At 44.1% G+C, this 13,559-nt stretch overlaps 1 long non-coding RNA gene across 1 annotated transcript; it reads right to left on the reverse strand.

The window, feature by feature from the left end:
* Window positions 1-7,873: 7,873 nt before the first annotated feature.
* Window positions 7,874-13,012, reverse strand: LOC310657802. Its single transcript, XR_014501951.1, has 3 exons — window positions 12,902-13,012; window positions 11,424-11,580; window positions 7,874-8,486 (listed from the first exon to the last, which is right to left on the reverse strand). It is a non-coding gene; the product is annotated as an uncharacterized lncRNA (long non-coding RNA).
* Between the last annotated feature and the right edge of the window lie 547 nt (window positions 13,013-13,559).

A 13,559-nucleotide genomic window follows, 5' to 3' on the forward strand; every position in this document is an offset into this window, starting at 1 on the left:
TTGCATTTTACAAGACAAAGATAAAGACGCAGGTTCCTGGCCTGATGAGCTTGTAATGTAAAAATCAAACTCTCATCGACTGATCGTACTATGAATGTATCACCCAGTTACCTAGCAACTTCCAAGACCTGATTAACCCTTTTTTTAAAGGGTGTGAAACGTACAACACTTCAGAAAGTGAATTCCCAAGTGGTTTTTACCTAATCTTACGCATGTCAGCTTCGTGCTTTCCCTGTCCCCAACCAACGGTTAACAGGAACTAGCCCCGAGTATTAATCAGAATGTGATATTAACACCCGTGTGAGCAATGCCCCCCCCTCAATTTCCCTTTTCTTCTCTATTACAAGAAGACCTTGAGATTATTTATTGTTCTACAGAGAAGTTTTGTCGTAGTTTTCAGTCCTTCCACACAACTCATTTGAGTTTGTTCACTCATTCGTTTTGCAGCGCTCTCCCCACCTGGTTGCTTCAGGACTGCTTAAATTTCTCCATCTTGTGTTGGCCCACAGATTATGTAGATACCAGCATCAGCCGGCAGGTAAAGGTGGCAGAGCTTACCTGAATTCATGTCACCAGCATCGCAAGGATGAGATGAGGCAGTGGCAAGGTCAACACAGCATAGAGGCCCTAGTGGTAGGTGGCCTTCACCCCCTGCTGCAAACTTTATTTAGACCTCCTATTTGCATTTTGGGGGAGCTCCCATTGATAGGAGTAAGAAATAGCTTCTGTTGATATCTCCTGTTTGGATCAGGATCGAAGAGTCATGATGACCTTATCCCTGAGCAATCGCAAGAAGCATAAGAGCCAACTCCTAGGGGCCAAGGTCCCTTCAGATCCACAAATAAAATACTGGTATTTGAGGGGGCTGGATGCTTCCCAAAGTTGATGGGCATTGCCATTTAAATGGTGTATGTGCACCGTGTCTCAGGCACCATGTCATTTTATCCAAGTTGGCACCTCTGACAAGAAGCATTTTCCAGAGAGCACAGGTCTGCAGCAAATTCAACTGCTGAGAAGGTGAAATCACGTCTCAAAAACTATTCCATTATTACTGGGATATGTGTGGAGCTTCCCCTGAATCACTTAGAACTCCACAGAGGCCCTTTGTCAACACCATTCAACACAAGAAGGTTCAAATGGCCATGCCAAGGTTGCAGTGGAGAATAGGAGGTCCAGGACAGTTCTTGACAGTAGGTAAAAAAAGCTAAGGTCAAGGACGCCTGGACGGTTAAGTCCAGTCAAAGGTGACTATGGGGTTGTGGCGCTCATCTTGATTTCAGGCTGAGGGAGCCGGCGTTTGTCCTCAGATAGCTTTCTGGGTCATGTAGCCAGCATGACTAAACCGCTTCTGGTGCAATGGGACACCGTGACGGAAACCAGAGTGCATGGAAATGCCGTTTACCTTCCTGCCACAGCAGTACCTATTTATCTGCTTGCACTGGCATGCTTTTGAACTGCTAGGTTGGCAGTAGGTACCATAGAACGATATGGTCCATCCTAAGATGCCCAAGCATGTTGGCCTTAGGATACCAGCTCTGCTGGTTCAGGAAGGAGCCTAAGGAACCTGGCACACGGACGCACACACACACACGCACACACATGCACACACGCACATGCACACACGCACATGCACACACACACCACTTTTCCTTTCAAGAAAAGTTAGCTGAAGGGAAGGCACCAGTTGTCTCCAGAAGGAATCCTCCTACAGAATGGGGAAGAAATCTCTATTGAGCTGCAGCCTTCCACCTTGTTATCTGGAAGCAAAGGCAGGAGGGATAGCAATTAAAAACTCACATGACAAAATTGATAGACGCCTCGAAAAAGAGAGAGAGAGAGAGAATCACTCTCCACACTATCTAAGCAATCTGACCTCTGCAAATTGCCTTGCAGAGGTGGGGAGGAAGAGTTCAGTGACTCATTACTGTAGTTCTTATCTATTTTTCAGATCATGTAAAAGCACGTGAGGGAAGGTTGTTTATGATTATAGCCATGCTTTCTGCTTATATACTACCCAAAGGCAACAACACCTATTAAGTCTCAAGATATAGCACTAAATTCTTTATTCAATACGGGAAGCAACTTGTGTATTTCATTGGCATTGAGGAGGGATGGACAAATTTGCCAAGTTTGATTTCTCTCAGCTCCTCATTTTCAGGCTTAAGATCAGTTCGCCTCATTTCCACATAGGTTTGTAAATTCTTTTTAAATGCACATGAACATTCATATACTTTACTCCTAACATACAGATTTTTGCATGCAATTTTGCCTTACATATATATAAAATCTTTGCAAGCATAGAAGGCTTTTTTCTTGCTTTTGTGCATGTTATTTTCACAAATATATGCATTTTTGTGTTCCCTCTTCCACTAATACATGCAAGTTTCTGTGTATTCTTTGGTTGGAGAACTGCATTGTAAAGTTCAGAGAAGCGGAAGTTTTGAAGAAGAGCTGCGTTTTGGTTAGCATATGGGCTCAGGAAGTGTAATTTTTGTAGGTTCGGATTAAAATGCAAACTGAAAGAACTCCCCCACCTCTTAAATTGACAGCATTCAGCATGTGTGATGTCACAGGGACATAGGAAGCTGTCTTACATTAAAACCATTGGTCCACCTAGTTCCATATGGGCAGGCGCAGCCGACGAGCTAGCGAGAGGTGAATGAAGAGGCTGGATGTCCTGCCTGAGGCAACTGCCTCACCTTGCCTCATGGGTGGGCCAGAACTGCCACCACTGATGCTCTTCCACTCCACCTTGCCTTTAAGATATGTTAAGACTATACTGCAAGCACAGATTAACTCCTATTAATAGGATGATAGCATGCCTTAGATACCCACTGCAGCTACTTGATTGGCATCCATTTCTTCAGTATCAGATCACCTTATGCATTGCAAATTCTATTTTAGCACTCCGGACAGTGCCAAAATTGCCTGTCGTGGAGAATCTCAATATGGAGCTGCCGCGCGAGAGATTAGCCGTGGCACAGATTCCTTGGCAAGTGGATGCTTCTTAGAAATAACGGCATCCCAGCCAAGGCACTTAAGCAGATCCAGATGGTGATTAGCCAGCCTCCTCAATCGCCTGCTTTGCTGCTGAAGGGAAGGCGTGGTTCCATAAGACAGGGCAATTGTGATGCCAACATTATTACCCTGTGTGAGAACAAAAGGGACCAGGGAGGCTGAAACACCTCCTGTGAGATCTCCCTCCACAAAACTGCAGAGAATCCATTATGCAGTGTCACTGGAAGAAAAACAACAGCCCCAATCCAAGCGTGGTCTACAAATGTAGAAGAATGAGATGGTAGGATCCTGAGGCAAGATGGAGGGTGGTACTACATGAGTGGAAAATGCTACCGCATGGGGGAAAGAAACTCTGCAAGTAGAAAGCGAGGATGTCAGGGAGACATGTTCTGGTCTTTTCCATGCTTTGCTAATTTTCTACTTGCAGAGAATTATTGCAACGTAGGGGAGCATTCAAAGCTATCATTTCCAAGTTGCACTCTGAAGCCCCTTCTTCCATCTTGGGGTTCTTCAAGCTCTTTCTGCTGCAGGCAGAGGGCTATGGCTTGTCCAGCCAGGGTCAGCTAAGGCGGCAGCCCCACAGACAACCCCACCTGCCCCACCGCCTCTGTCGCTGGTGCAGAAGTCGGCTCCACTTCTCTGTCAGCGGTGGAGGGGGCAGGTGGGCAGAGAAACAGCACTGGCGGCAGCCGGACAGGGCAAGGCGTCACTTCCTGTTTTGCCACAAGTAACAAAATGGGACACGGCACCCCTGTGTTCAGCTGAAAGAACAAGTTGCTCCAGCTGGTGCGAAAGGCTGAAGCTACATTGTTGATAGAAACAGACTGCCACCAGCCCGTAACTCTGGTGCTTAAAAACTTAAACTTAGCTGCCCATAATGCTCCCCTACCGGGATGAAATTTGTTGTATTAATTTACAGGGCCCTTATCAACTGAGGTTTAGGACAGGCTTCCTCAACCTCGGCCCTCCAGATATTGTGAGATTACAATTCCCATCATGCCTGACCACTGGTCCTGCTAGCTAGGGATCATGGGAGTTGTAGGCCAAAAACATCTGGAGGGCCGAGGCTGAGGAAGCCTAGTTTAGGAATCACTATAAATAGTACCCCATGGTTGGGATGCACAGCTTATAACTACTAGGAATCATGTGTGAAGTATTGTAGGTCCAATTTTATGGTACTTCCTTCCAGTCAAAGTCAGACAGACCCTCTCCCTGTTGATCTTCCAATGACTACTGAAGACCTTTTTTTATTATTATTTCAGCAGGCATTTTAATCAGCAGGCAATCTGATTTTATAGTTTTAACATATTTATATCCTTATTGTATAAATTTACTGGGATATTCCTTTTAAGATGACTCTAATGAAGCTTCACATTGTCAAAATAAAGGGGCGGGACAAAGAAATAAGTGCAAACATGTAATTAATGGTTTTCTTGTTGAAAACCAGAGACACAGAATGAAGCTCATGTTAATCCAAGTAATTCAAAGGGATGATGCAAGCTGGTTTTTTATCCTGTAGAAAGAATACATTTATCCTATATATCATGTATATATCCTTCCCAAAGCCACAGTAAATGTAGAAAAAGAAGACGACACATGTCATTAAAATCCAATTAATCCACTTAGGTGGAAATAAGGTTTAGAAGCCCAACCTACTATCAAAATCCAGTATAAACACCATGTCAACACTTCCAGACTGTGTGGGGTTTGGTAGTGGTGCCAGTGTGGTGTAGTGGTCAGAGTGTTGGACTAGGAGCTGGGAGACTAGAGTTCAAATTTCCACTCGGTCATGAGATCCACACCCTCCAACATTTCTCCAAGGAAAATAGGGACGCCCTAAGGAAAAGTGGGACATTCCAGGGTCAAATTAAAAACCGGTACGGCTTCTGTAAATCCGGGACTATCCCTGAAAAATAGAGTCTGGAAACCCACTAAGGTGAACTTGTTCCCGCTCACTTTCTCAGATAACCTGCATTGGAGGGGATTGGACTAGATGATCGTCAGGGTCGCTTCCAACTCTGTGATTCTGTAAATATCTCACAGCTGTCCATGAAGGCACAGGTCAATTCTGTGCCCAGGGCAGCTGTTTATCAGCTCCATCTGGTACGCAGGCTGAGACCCTACCTGCCCGTGGACTGCCTCGCCAGAGTGGTGCATGCTCGGGTTATCTCTCATTTGAACTACTGCAATGCACTCTATGTGGGGCTACCTTTGAAGGTGACCCAGAAACTACAACTAATCCAGAATGCAGCAGCTAGACTGGTGACTGGGAGCAGCTGCTGAGACCACATAATATCAGTCCTGAAAGACCTACATTGGTTCCCAATACTGGGCACAATTCATAGTGTTGGTGCTGACCTTTAAAGCCCTAAATGGCCTCGGCCCAGTATACCTGAAGGAGCATCTCCACCCCCATCATTCAGCTCGGACACTGAGGTCCAGCACTGAGGGCCTTCTGGCAGTTCCCTCACTGCGAGAAGCCAAGTTACATGGAATCAGGCAGAGGGCCTTCTCGGTAGTGGCACCCACCCTGTGGAACACCCTCCCACCAGATGTCAAAGAGAAAAACAACTACCAGGCTTTTAGAAGACATATGAAGGCAGCCCTGTTTAGGGAAGCTTTTAATGTTTAGCAGACCACTGTATTTTAATACTTTGTTGGAAGCCGCCCAGAGTGATTGGGGAAACCCAGCCAGATGGGTGGGGTATACATAATGAATTATTATTATTATTATTATTATTATTATTATTATTATTATCTCACAAGGTTGTTGTGGGGATAAAATGGGGAGAACCATGTATGCCACATTGAGCTCCTTGAAAGAAAGGTGGGATATAAATGGAATAATAAAGGGAAAGAAAGAATGAAAAAAAGGTTTAACCCCATGACAGAGGGCAGCACCAAGCTGTCTGTGTCCTCACTTTCCCTGAGCATGGCTCATTTTAATAAATATATAAAATATTTTTTACAAGGATATTTTATGACTCAGCTGTCACAAAGGTGATGGAAGGCTTTCTCCCAAGCTACAGACTTTGCATTTCTTCCTCACTAACAACTGCAGCTGGACCATAAAGAAGGCTGATTGCTGAAGAATTGATGCTTTTGAATTATGGTGCTGGAGGAGACTCTTGAGAGTCCCATGGACTACAAGAAGATCAAACCTATCTATTCTGAAGGAAATCAGCCCAGAGTGCTCACTAGAAGGACAGATCGTGAAGCTGAGGCTCCAATACTTTGGCCACCTCATGAGAAGAGAAGACTCCCTGGAAAAGACCCTGATGTTGGGAAAGATGGAGGGCACAAGGAGAAGGGGAGGCCAGAGGACGAAATGGCTGGACAGTGTTCTCGAAGCTACCAGCATGAGTTTGACCAAACTGTGGGAGGCAATGGAAGACAGGAGTGCCTGGCGTGCTCTGGTCCATGGGGTCACGAAGAGTCGGACACGACTAAACGACTAAACAACAACAAACTGCAAGCATTAAATGCATATTCCTCATTCACACACCCCCCCCATATCTTTCTCAAAAGCTGCACTTCATTGAGCCATGGCCACTCTTTTGTGCAACTGCATTTTAAAGCTTAAAAGTCAGTTTATTTTCCTCTGACTAGTTGCACTAATAACATAATAGAGGTGCATGAATAAAGCAAAAGGTGGCATTAGGACGTCAACAAGGAGACGCTAAGGGGAAGTGAAAGAAAATAATAGATCAACAGACATAAAGAACTTTTATTGAGCACTAGAGGGGGAAAATTGAAATGGTAAAAAAAAAATTGCCATTCAAAGCATCACTTCCTTAAAAAAAAAATCTGAATCTCTCTCTCTCTCTCTCTCCCTTTTCATGACAAGACGTGGATAGCTGAGGAAACATGCAATGCTTTTATCGGGAGGGGTGGAAAGAAGATAAAAAGAGAAAAGTGTTAACTTCTTTTGTAGAAAAAGAAACACACATTTTTGACAGCGGATGTCTTAGCACAAGCAAGGAAAACATTGTTTTTGGCTGCTGGATATAAATCTGTAGAGGTAAAAGCCCATTGCATTGTGAGTAGAGTTGCAGCCTATCTCTTCTTCTGCTCATTGAACAAAGATAATTGGCATGGTAATTAATTGGTTGGGCAATGTGTATCTCTAGAGTGTGTGCATTTGTATACCGTGTGCGTGTGTGTGTGTGTGTGTGTGCAAACACATTCTATTTGTCTTAAAATTAGGGGTGTCGCCTTTTCTCCTGTCAGCCCCTCCCCCCAATTAATTGATGTAGCATTTTCTTGCACTGATAGGAGAGGGGGACTCCACCTGTTGAATTTCCCCAGGTTATTGCATAATAATGCAGCTACTGCATGCAAATGTCAATGACACAAGAGCTCTGCTAGTTAAATAAAGCTCTTGAAATGGGAGCAGTGCCCGTTGCCAGAACAAGAGAGAAACTGCAGGATTTAGAGTCCAGTCCTAACACATGAAGTCAATGGGGGGATTAGGAGCTGGCACACAGCCCGTTTTGTTGGCCTCTGTTGTTGGAGAGGACTGCAGCTGTGTCACGGCGGAGGCCCCAGCTTTGCCCAGGCAGGTGGTAAGCTCCTCCCGATGGTTCTCCCACTGGTGGTAGGCAGCAGCAGCAAACTCTGAAATGGGACGTGGGTTGGAGGCTTGGTATCTGCTGGACTCCATTTCAATCCTGCAAATCGGGCCTTGCACCCCAAACAATATTTGAAAAACTGAAGCATTTGTTTCCCCATCACTTTCCCTACTGCATATAGCTCAGATTTTGATTTCGGAAGTCCGTTTGTCGGGGCAAAGCACCAAACCCATTTTAACGGCACAACCTGAATGTGCTGGTACAAGACTGAATCCCACCACAGACAGCCTGGCAGCGTCCAAGGTAATAAAAAATAATAGATTCTAAATATGCAAACGGCAATACATTAATGTTTAATAGCATTCCCATTTGTACAAACTTATTCTCTCCCCTTTTTTGGTCTTAATGTTGCCTGGCCCATTTAGAAATATATGAAATGGAATTGCATTATTTTCTAACCGGAGAGGATGCGATGAAATATGGTTCTGCGCACATAAAGTACAAAGCTACCAGGGTTGGAGATGCTGATGATTTGGAGCTGGGTGGTGTGTGTCCCCCCCCCCCCCCGCTTCTTCGCGCCCCCCCCCCAAAAGAAAAAAGAAAAAAAGAAGACATCTAATTTGCTGCTCTTCTAGTTAAAATCATTGGGAAAAAGTGCTGACAATGACAGGCCAGAAACAAAGCTGCTTCTCAACTAACAACCTTAATGAGAAATTTTCTGTCTGGGTTTTGATCTCCCCCCAGCGTGAAGGCTGCCCTTTTGCAGACTTGCATTCCGATCATGAGCTCATGTATGCTGATAACAGCGTGCAGCCAGCCTCGACGTTGCTGGGCTTGTCTATTGTCGGTGATGGTATTGATTGTAGGCACGGTGTCATCCACAAACCTTGATATCTCCTAAAAGCAACGAAGGAAATCTTATTTTGTGCAGCACATCTAGACTTTTGCTCATAAGTCCCTTTGCAACCGAGAAAGCATCGCAGAGATCCTTTGGTAACTGTGGGTTATAGCTTGTTTGGTGATTATTCTGGGGGCTGGATTGCAGCACATGGTGATCCTAAACTCTGCAACCGTGTACCCACTTACCTGGGTACCAGTCCCATTGAACTCAATAGGACCTGCTTCTGATAATATATGCATAGACTTGCACTGTAAGTGGTTAAATGTGGCCCTCTATTAATCAAGCCATGGATTGTATGTAATATATTATTTTACACAATACCATGCTATACCAAACCATACCATACCATATATCCTATTTGATTATATTATATTAATATAAGTACTGGCGGGGAGGGGTGGATAGCAGGAAGGAAGGGACCTCAAGAGTCATCTAGTCCAACCCCCTGCAATGCCAGAATCTCAACTAAAGCAGTGATGACAGATGGCCACGCAATCTCTGCTTAAAGACCTGCAATGCTAGTGTGGTAGCACTAAATGCGGTTATGCATATAACAGGTCTGTTTTCAGATGCTGCTGGACTCCAGCTCCCATCCTTCCTGACCATTGGCCATGCTAGCCAGGGCTGATGGGAGTTGGAGTCCAGCAACATCTCAAGGGCCACAGGTAACCCACGATAACAGCTTCAGGGAGACCAAACAGGAACAGGACTACAGCACATGGAGAGGGGAGGGGTTAATTCTCATCACCTTTACAGAAACGTCTGAAAATGTTTCCATCTCAAAGTTGCAGGAAGCTTCCAGGAAATGATGCCAATGTGAATTTCCATCCTGGGGTTTATTAGCAGGATGTAGGGAAGTGTTTTGTTGGACCACATGGAAGGGATGAGGGGGAATAAGCTGGTGGTGTGAATAGATGTTTTGAAGAAAGATCTCCTTAAGAATCACTAAAATCTACGATTTCCTACTCAGAGTAGACCTATTAAAGTTAATGGACATGGGAAACTTAAGTTCATTCATGTAAGTGGGTCTACTCTGAGTTGTTGTTGTTGTTTAATTTTTTATTCCCAAAACCGAAAAAAGAAAAATTACAAACATCAAATTCAACATCCATATTCATTTTCTAACATAAACCTATTACATAATTAACTAAATTAAAATATACCTAATTACTCTAAACTTCTCTTTGCTGTATACAAATACAACACAGTTAGAAATTTTATATTAAAGCTTTTATATTATAAATAATATTTCAAATTCCCCTATACCCCCCCGTTCCCCTTCACCCATGTGTGATCTCTGTCTCTCTCTTTTTTTTACTTCTTCCGTCTTGTTGTGTTGTTATAATTTAATCATTGTTCAGTGGGTCTACTCTGAGTACAGCGCAGCCTTGTTTCTCATGCTGCCCTAGTTGCAGGTGGCAAAATGAAAGGGTCATTTTGGCCATCATTCTCCCCAGTCCATTTTGACCTCACGACAACCCTGTGAGGTAGGTTAGGCAGATGGCCAGAGACGGGAGGAGAGAGAGAGACTTGCCAAAGTTCACCCAGTAAGCTTGTGGTAGGAGGTGGGAGTGGAGGACTGGAACACCACACCGCTGGAATTTTGCCTATGGCTATTGAATGAACTCAGGGTTGGGGCGAAATTTGAACCAGAGGCTTTCTGCTTCCCGCTCGGAGAGGCTGTGCTACACCCCATCACACCGGCTCTCAGCTTTCCGTTTGCTCTGTGATCAGTTACATGCTGCCTGCCAACAATTGTAAATGATCACCAACCAGACGAATCTGACAGACTCTTCCCCGGAGATTCATGAACTGTGCTTTATAGCAGGCGGATGCACCACACCATCAAACTCAAAGAATGTAAACTGGGCGGCGGGGGGGGGGGGGAGAGATGATTACAGCTGGAGCTGTGTGGAGAGGGAAGGGGGGGGGCAAAACAGAAAGAAACTGGAATAGAATGCATATTCGATTGGCAGCAGCACAGCCAGAGCTAAGGGTTGATGTGTTTGGGCACCTGCTGAGGGACAATACCTCAGCTGATGCACAGTGGCAAAAGTCCCCTCCAACCTGCTTGTTCACCCACCTCTGCTTCTCTCTCTTCCAGGCAATGCTGGTGGCTCTTACGGAGGGAGCAGACATCCCTGCCTGCTTGCTCATTTCATCTCTGAGCCAGTGTAGTGTAGTGGTTAAGAGCAGTAGACTCGTAATCTGGTGAACCGGGTTCGCTTCCCCGCTCCTCCACATGCAGCTGCTGGGTGACCTTGGGCTAGTCACACTTCTCTGAAGTCTCTCAGCCCCACTCACCTCACAGAGTGTTTGTTGTGGGGGAGGAAGGGAAAGGAGAATGTTAGCAGCTTTGAGACTCCTTTGGGTAGTGATAAAGCGGGATATCAAATCCAAACTACTACTCCTCCTCTTCTTCTTCTTGTCTGTCAAGCAAGTAGATAGGACCAAGAAGCAATGAGGAGATGAAGAGGAGCAACAGGTAATTAGGGTAGTGAATTGGTAGTGAAGGAGAATCACCCATGCAGGGTTTCTTACCCAAGGACTCTTGCATTTCCATCCCACTGTTTCTTCAAGCAGCTCAGGGCAGTATATAGCCTGTGGTTCTTGCCCTCTCCATTTTATCCTCACAGCAAGGTAGAGGCAGAAAGAGTGACTGGTGTAAGGGCATCTGGTGAGTTTCATGGTTGCGTGGGGATTTCAACCCTGATCTCCCAGGCCCTTGTCCAATACCCTAGCCCCTTCCAATGATGTTGGAGGATTTTCCCTCACAGATATCTGCAAAACTATCCCACAAACTCCATGCGCACCAGGATGAGATCTTAAATTAGTTTAATGCAGTAGTGAAGAATTGGATTCGGCTAGTGGACCAGATCCTTATCTCCCCAGGCTCCATGAGCCAGTTTTGACAAGTCTGTGTAACCACCTACCTGTCATTCTGCTGATGTCATGATGATAGCAGGTGATTGGCACCTGTCCAAGTTCAAAGGAGTTTGCTGTAAGTATCCATCAGCTGATGGATCCATTTGAATCCATTTGAAGATGTGCTTTCAGTTGCATAAAATGAGGCTGAGAGCCACAGGTTGCCTATCCAGATATATGAGAGAGAGAGAGAGAGAGAGAGAGAGAGAGAGAGAGAGAGAGATCATTGCACGTGACCCAAAGCATTCCTTCTCCAAAAAAGGCAGGTATTAATAGTTGAGGTGAAGGAAAGAGAGAGAGAGAAGGTGAAGTTAGGCAAGTCCTTTTACTGGAAATTGACTTCCTAAAAAGCTATCTCCTTACATGCTTACTTGTTTCCCATTTTGTAGGACCTAACACAATAATAACAACAAATCTGCAACAGAACAAGAAAGAGCGGAAAACAGATGTCAGAGGAGAGAGCCAACAAATGCAATGAAAGCCACTGCGCTATGCTGAGCATTGCAAAGTCCATGGGTTTGAACATGCAAAACAGGAAGTGACAGAGGAAGAACATTGTTTGGCAGATTTTCTCAAATCAGATGAAAAATGGGGAAAGACTATGGGATTCAGGAGGGGTGGGCAAGGACGACAGGAAACAAACCTAGTTTACTGCTTAACAGGCAAGAATTTACACCATTTAAAAACTTCCGCAAAGATCACAGCTTATCATGAAATGTATTGTATGCCTTGCTGAGTGAGACCAATGGGCCTTTCCCCCAGTATCCTGTCTCTGTCCAGAACCAGGTGTTCCAGATGAAATGTACAACATTACATACTATTGACAACTTCCTATACATTCCCATCTCTCCTACAGTCATAGGCTTATGTAATTCTTAAGTATGAAGGGGCTGGCAGATTTATTCTATAATGCACTTAATCAGTTTTCATTGACTGACCGCCATTATTCCCCACCCCCACCCCTTTTAGAGTATTATAATAAAAAATAGTTTCTATTCATTTATTATTATCATAACTGCATGCATAATTGTATCACAAAATGAATAAGAACAAACAACAAAGCCTGACCCCTTAATAATCTTTTAAACATAACGTTACTAATCAAGAACTTATCCAAATAGAATGCTTTAATATTTCCTACCTGCTACAATCAGGGGAAGAACTAAGAAAAAAATCAATTCAACATTCTCTAAATACAGAAATATCTAATCTCTAGTCCAAAATGGTTATTCCAAGCCAAAATAAAGCAATGTCTTTAAGAAGAGAAAATAATTTGTCCATATCTTATCTAAACCGTTACCTAAATCACTTAGTTTATTCATACATGGAACTTCTAATGCTTTCTGTAGCCATTCTCTAACAGATGGAATTGTTGAATTTTTTCCAATATCATGCCAAGGTAATCCTTGGTGCAATTAAAAGGTTGACAATCAAATTTTCACACTCTTTGAAACATTTGCATACAGTATTCTGCATTTTCTCTTACATTTTACTTGAATTTTCAAGATGATTTCAACAAATAGACCACTCGCATTCTTCCAACAAATCTTCCTGCTTATGTGAAATTATTGATCATTGGTTGGCACATTTGCTATAGAAACACAGGGAGTCTAGGTCTTTGCTTCCAGCCTGGCATCAGCAGATCAGAAAGTAGGAGGATGCTATCTTTAAGAGTCTCCAAACACAATTATTTGAACATGCTTGATAATGGAAGGCCAGTGTGATGCCATCAGGCCCATTTGGTGTTTTTTTTTTTTAAAAAAAAAACAAGATTTAAGAGCCCCTGGTGAAGGCTGCCTCAGTAGTGTAAAATGTGCTGGTGTTTTTTACGTTCAGATTTCTAATTTGACCCAACCTTCGCCCAAGGCAGATTTCAGACGTAAAACTAAGAGTATTAAATACTCACTACAGTGGTACCTGTCGAACAGCTTGGCTCATGAACAAATTGGTTCCCGAATGCCACAAACCCTGAAGTAAGTGTTCTGGTTTGCGAACATGTTTTGGGAGCCAGACGTCTGACGTGGCTACCGTGGCTTCCGATTGAGTGCAGGAAGCCCCTGCAGCTAATCGGAAGCCGCACCTTGGTTTTTGAATGGTTCCGGGAGTCAAACGGACTCCCAGAATGGATTAAGTTCAACAACCAA

The sequence above is a fragment of the Podarcis tiliguerta genome (genome assembly GCF_965153285.1).
Source record: "Podarcis tiliguerta genome assembly, chromosome: 9".
In the NCBI taxonomy this organism is placed as follows: domain Eukaryota; kingdom Metazoa; phylum Chordata; class Lepidosauria; order Squamata; family Lacertidae; genus Podarcis; species Podarcis tiliguerta.